We start from the raw sequence: 6,552 nt of genomic DNA on the forward strand, positions 1-6,552 counted from the left end.
AGTATTTTTTTTCAATTCTTCCAAAATTGTAAAAAGAAAAAAAAACCCTCTCTTTCATGTCAGGCTTTGAAAACAAATGGCAAAACACTGCAGCATTTCACACCCCTAACCATGTGTGAAGATTCCATTAGAGGTGGATTAAAGCGTCTTGGACTAACAGAGTATGCTTTTAATCAGGATTGTGCTTCGGTTTGATGATCCACCGATTCCTGAGGACAAATACAATCACATCTTACTTCTCTAATTCCATAACAGGAGCCAGCAGGGGAATTGGCAGGTTCCTGTTTTATATTTTAGATGCTACTTTAAAGGGAGAAGTAAAAACATAAAATCATATCCTGATATTTTCTTGTGTGCCATTTTTAGAGGTTATTATTAACTTACTGTCAGTCATCTGGATCAGCATCCACACATGAAACTCTGAAGCTTTCCAGGAGAATTATTCTCATTTGTTGTTTGTTTTTATGTGTGCTTGATCAAAGGAGCAGTTTAATTCTTTAGCATTATGTTGGAGGCTTGTAGTAATTCACTATTCATCATTGCTAGATTGATTTGTGTAATTATCTTTTGCGTTTCTAATCATTTATTGGGAGCGGACATCCTTAAGCACAGCCAAATGTGTCTGTATTAGTTTTCTAGGTTGGGTCTCAGTCGGGGTATCCTCAAACGGACTCAAGCACAGCTCATTTTGCTTACAGTTCAGGAGAGTAGGATCTCTTTTCCTTTAACCGAACCCCTTCAGTGCTCGATCTGTCAGTGATCTCTTTAATTTTCAGGACTATCAGAGGGTTACGGTTGTTAACTTTGAGTGGATGCTGTTCATATGTAGCAGTGGGACCTTGTGGAGTAGTGTGCTGGTGGATGGAGGAAGAAGCACAAAGGAAGCAGTCGGAGCCAATCAACCAGCTCCACTCACAGAAGTTCAGTTACTACCTCCCCATACCTCTGCTTCCCACTAAAGAAGGGATTTATGGCTCTGTGAGGGGAGGAGCCGTTCAAAAGACTGACTTGTTAAAATCTTCTTGTGTGATTTGCATCGTTTTTGTTGTCGTCTACATATATGATATATGGCGGTGTAAGTTGTTCATTTATCCAGACTTGAAAGAGTTGTTTTTTTCTGGAAAATAATGCATTGGGCTGCACAGTGGCTATATTGTTAATTAATTGTATAAATAATGGATATTGCATTGTGTCGTCCCCAGAAAAGCATCCAAATTCTGCTGCGTTTCCCTTGACTGTTTTTTTTTTTTCCGTCGCTAATATCTCCTCTTCCCTGATAAAGCGGTAAATGTGGCTCTAAGTTAGCTGCGTTCATGTGAATGGAGCGTGCTGTGGACAGCTCAAACTCAGATGTCATTAGTCGTTCACGTGAAGGCAGCGTGGACAGTTCAGACTCACAAGGCATACAAGTGACACGTGACGAAGAAAGCGTGGGCAGTTTGCATACACCGCTGTTCAAAAGTTTGGGGTCACTCGGGCAATTCCATGTTTTCCATGAAAACTCCCACTTTTATCCATGTGCTAACATAACTGCACAAGGGTTTTCTAATCATCAATGAGCCTTTCAGCACCATTAGCTAACACAATGTAGCATTAGAACACAGGAGTGATGGTTGCTGGAAATGTTCCTCTGTACCCCTATGGAGGTATTCTATTAAACATCAGCTGTTTAAAGCTAGAATAGTCATTTACCACATTAACTATGTCTACACTGGATTTATCATTCATTTAATGTTGTCTTCACAGGGAAAAGAATACTTTTCCTTAAAAAAAGAAGGACATTTCTAAAACTCGCAACTGCAAACCGGTTCTCATCGTTCACTTAATAGATCCGCTCAAACAACTGACTCGTTCGCAAACGACAAAAAGCACAGTGGTGGAAAAAAGTTTTAGGCTCCCTTAAAATTTTACACAATCTCAAATATTGTCATTAAATATTTGTGGAATTTTTTTGTGTGTTTCAAAAGGTGTGGCTGCATTAGACGGACACAGACAAATACAAATGGTATTTTTTGTTTATTGTTTACAAGAAAATTAACAAATAAATACTCAACATTGTCGGTATCAAAGTCAACAAATAACGGAGAACGTGTTCAAAACTGAGCAACAATTATTAAAGCAGCACATCATCAAATTAATATTTAGCCGTCCTGCCATACTCCCACCAGCCTGTCACACTGTTGAGGGGTAATCTGGTCCCATTCCTCTTGAATTACTGCCTTTTAATTCTTCCAAATTCTTTGCTTCACTCTTTGAAACGGACCGTTTTGATAATCCACCAGAGATTCTCAACGGGGTTCACGTCTGGGGATTGAGCTGGCCACTCTCAGACCTGGCTACTGAGCTCCTTCTGCCATGTCCTGCTGGTCCTGGATGTGTTCAAGGAGCATTATCTGTTAGAAACATCCAGTTCGGACCTCGATGGAACAGTGCACGTGGGTTTGGAGACTGGCACAATACTTGGCAGAGTTCAATGAGATGACCAACACTGGCGGCGCTCGTGCATCCCCAAACCATGATGCCTCCTCCACCGTGCTTGACAGTAATGCTGGAGATAATGCTTTGCCTGGTCTTCTGCTTAGCCTCACATTAGCAGGAGGGAGATAAAGCTGGAAACTGAACTCCTCTGACCACAGAATCTTCTTCCAATTCCTGGCTGTCCAGTTCTTGTGCGCTTGGGCCCAACGACGCCAGGCTAACCTCTGTCTCTCATTGAGCAAGGGCTTCTTGACACCCTTGTAGGACAATGCAGCAACTGTAAAATCTGCATGAGCTGTGTTGCCAACATTTCACTCTTATCTTTGTCTTCCATTGTTAACAGAAATCCTGGCACCAGCTGAGGACCAGTGTGAGCTCAGTTTACTTACCTTTATTTAACCGGGAAGTCCCATGGAGATTAGAGATCTCTTTTACAAGGGAGACCTGGCCAAGGAAGCAGCCATACAAAATGTGAAAGTTATGTAAGACAGATACAGGAATAAACAGTAAAAAAAACAAAACAGATGGACAGTGAGCTCTTGAGAAAAACTGACATTCCTCTTTCACTGTATTCTTTATGATATTCTTAAACTCATTAATGGCTATGAATGTTTCTACTTGTAGACTACAGGATAATGGTGTTTTACAAAAGACTTGACATTTTGGTCCATCATGTATTTCTGACATACCTTAAAGGACTGTTCGAAGGTTAGGTTAGGGTTAACATTTGAATTAGGTTTGACTTCGGGTTACTGGGAGATTAGGGAATCCCTTTTGTCAGTAAAAGTCCTCAAAGAGACGGGAGTACAAACGTGTGCAACATATGTTTTAGATATCATCCCGTAAAGGAGGAAGCAGTGGCTCTCTTACAACACTGCGGACGTCAGAGAGAATCTGGCAAGTGACTAACTTTTCATTTTAAAGTTACATCAGAAACATCTGTCCTAACCTGAAAACTTCCACTGACTGATACACTGTCACTGGTGGCCCTGCTTGTAGTCAGGTTCTGCTGAAAAAAACAACACCTTGCTAGGAAAAACTACAGCAGCCTGGCCTTGGTCCAGGAATTTGTGAGTGATGCAAGAAACAGTCAGGTGGTTGAACGTGTGGCTGTGATATCGCATATCCAATCACAAGAGGAAAAAAGTGTGACTCAGTGTCCAGTAACCATGACGTGTTACAGGCTGTGTGTGAGTGCGTGCTTCCAATCACAGATCGTAGGACGGGGGGTGTGCTGTTGTGTTTCTATGGAGTCCAGTTAGTAACTCATTCGTCTGAAAGATAGCAAGGGCTGCAGCCACTTCTCTAGAACAACACAGTGCAGTCTGATTCACCTGACTGGCAGTGGAGGCCTTTCAGAATGAAACTGAAACAACATTTAACATCAAAAATTGTAGTTTTCAACTGAGGGTTTTTTTTAATTGTTTTTGGGCACAGGTAATATTGTCCAGGAAACAGAGACAATGAAAACAAGAAAAGCACTCAGACAGTGCAGTACTCCTCAAATGCTGCTCATTCCCACATATGGTATTGTCAGAAATGCAGCATTTATTTATCAGTTATTGATGATCTGAAATCATGGCAACATAGAATATGTTCATTTAATATAGATGAACCCACAAACAAAATGACCTTGCACTGAGGACAGGCGTGGGTTTGTTATGTACAGATACCGAATGACACTACACTGTTACGAGACTCATGAGCAAAGCGCAATACTGAAGTGAACAACGATAGCAAGACTATCACTAGGCACTAGTGATATGGGGCGGCATGGCTCAGTGGGTAGAGTGGCCGTCTTGCAACCGAAGGGTTGCCGGTTCGATCCTCGGCCCATCGTGCTCATGCCGAGGTGTCCCTGAGCAAGACGCCTTGCATGGCAGCTCCTGCCATCAGTGTGTGAATGGGTGAATGTGATGTATCATGTAAAGCGCTTTGGGTACCTTGCAGGTATAGTAAAAGTGCTATATAAATACAGACCATTTACCATTTTGATAAATTAAAAAAATAGCACACTTAATCACACCTTTCTCAGTTCTCTAATTTCTGGCACACTGGTAACACCGATAAACATTCCAGAGCCCAGAAGGTGGCGGTTCTGTTACAGCTAATGTGACATATTACAAAGTTCTATGTTTTTCTAATTGCGTGTTTTTGTATTTCACTGAGATCACTTTAAGAGTGACAGAAAGTTGTCAGTATCAGGAAGTAAGTCACTATGTAGTTGACACATACAACATCAGAGAGGATGAGTTCTGCTGGTTATTACTCCACCAAGGAGAAATATTAATTACAGGGGTGTTTCTGAGTCCCATCAATTCCCAACACCTGCTACATATTTAGGTCATTTGACATCCGTACATAACGAGCACAGGTCATCTGCATAGCAATGAAAAGAAATCCCAAAGGAGCGCAAAATTTGACCCAAAGGTGTCAGATAAAGAGAAAACTACAGGGGTCCTCGTACAGACCCCTGCGGTACGCCATGCCTAACAGCACAGGACTCAGAGAGCACATTGTTAAAGAAAACACTGTGAGATCTCTCTGACATGAAGCTATGAAACGACTCTGATTCATCCAAAAAGCAAGATAAGAAAAATGGGTGAGGAAATTAGTGATGATGATATTCTGCAGAAATTTGACCTGTCTTTCACTGCGATTACGTGAGTTTGTGCAAATATGTAACAAACATCACGACAGAGCCCTGGTTCTGGTTTCTCTTGTTAAAAAAGTAGTGATATATGACAGTACAGATGTTGTAACATCAATGCAATGACTGATCATGAAAATGAACATATCTAGTGATGAGTAATTTGGACCAGAGTAATGGGTGTGTAATGGACACATAGCTGTTTGATTACGCAGTTTTACTATTGTATAGTTTGATTTTATATATAAGCTACCCCTTGCTGTAATAAATACTCTAAGAGCAGCCGAACCAAGAAGTATGGACGTGAGTTGGAAGACAAAGTGTGTCCGTCAGGGTTAATGGGTTGAGCCACCCCAAGGAAGTGATCTAAGGCTGACTACTCCCTCTCCCCTGTGACACGCAAAGCCTCTGTTCTTACAAAACACTGTCCTGCTGATGATTTTGTTTTTTATGCACACAAGTAGTGAACTTGCACCCATCACATATGTGCCTCAAAAACATGGAGCTGACCCTCTGACTGACACTAATTCTGACATCTGTTCCATTTTCACACAATGTCGTATAAAACCAGACTAAACAGTTCTCTAGCTGGAAACCTCTGCTCAGTTGTGACTGTTAGCTGTCATATCAGGCCATGAAGACGAGGAGACAGGAAAGAGGAGATTAAGGAGATAAGAAAGAAGCATGAGAAAGCAAGTGAAGGTTTAATGTTAATAATAATAATGCTTTTAGCTCTTGGCAATGCAGACCAGCACAAAGTTATCCTGTGACTGAGTAATTCAGGGTGTAGCCGACCCATGCATGCAACAGGTTAATATCACTCCAGCATTACACGTACACCACCGTTCAAAAGTTTGGGGTCACTTAGAAATGCCCTTATATTTGAAAGAAAATCTTTGTTTTTCGCTGAAGTTAACATTAAATGAATCCTAAATGCAGTGTACAGGGTGACCCAAAAAAAGTTTACACTCGGTTGCTTGTTTAAAAGCCATTTAAGCATCTCTAACTAGGTTTTCATGTTCCAATGATTCCTTAAAGTCTCTCAAAGCAGCTGATAATCTCTCTTCTCTCAAATTCATGTGGTTCTGTTGAAAATGAAGAAAACTTTAGCTGCACCTGAATTGCTGCGTGCCGGTCTGACACCAACTGAGATTGCAGCACAGCTGGGAATATCCACATGTGCAGTCTACAAAATTAAAAAGAAGCTGAAAGATACTGGAACAGCCTCACGAAAGCCTGGGTCTGGTCGTCCCCGGTCTGTGTGGACCAAAAACGTGATTGGCAAGGTCAAACGGCGCATTCCTTCAGGAGTGCGTATCAACACGGACAAATATTTGGATATTATGAATGATAAAGTCAAGCCATGGATCCTTGCTAACTACCCAGATGGGAATTATGTGTTCCAGCAGGACGGAGCACCAGCA

The sequence above is a fragment of the Acanthochromis polyacanthus genome, chromosome 12, assembly GCF_021347895.1.
Source record: "Acanthochromis polyacanthus isolate Apoly-LR-REF ecotype Palm Island chromosome 12, KAUST_Apoly_ChrSc, whole genome shotgun sequence".
Taxonomy (NCBI): Eukaryota; Metazoa; Chordata; class Actinopteri; family Pomacentridae; genus Acanthochromis; species Acanthochromis polyacanthus.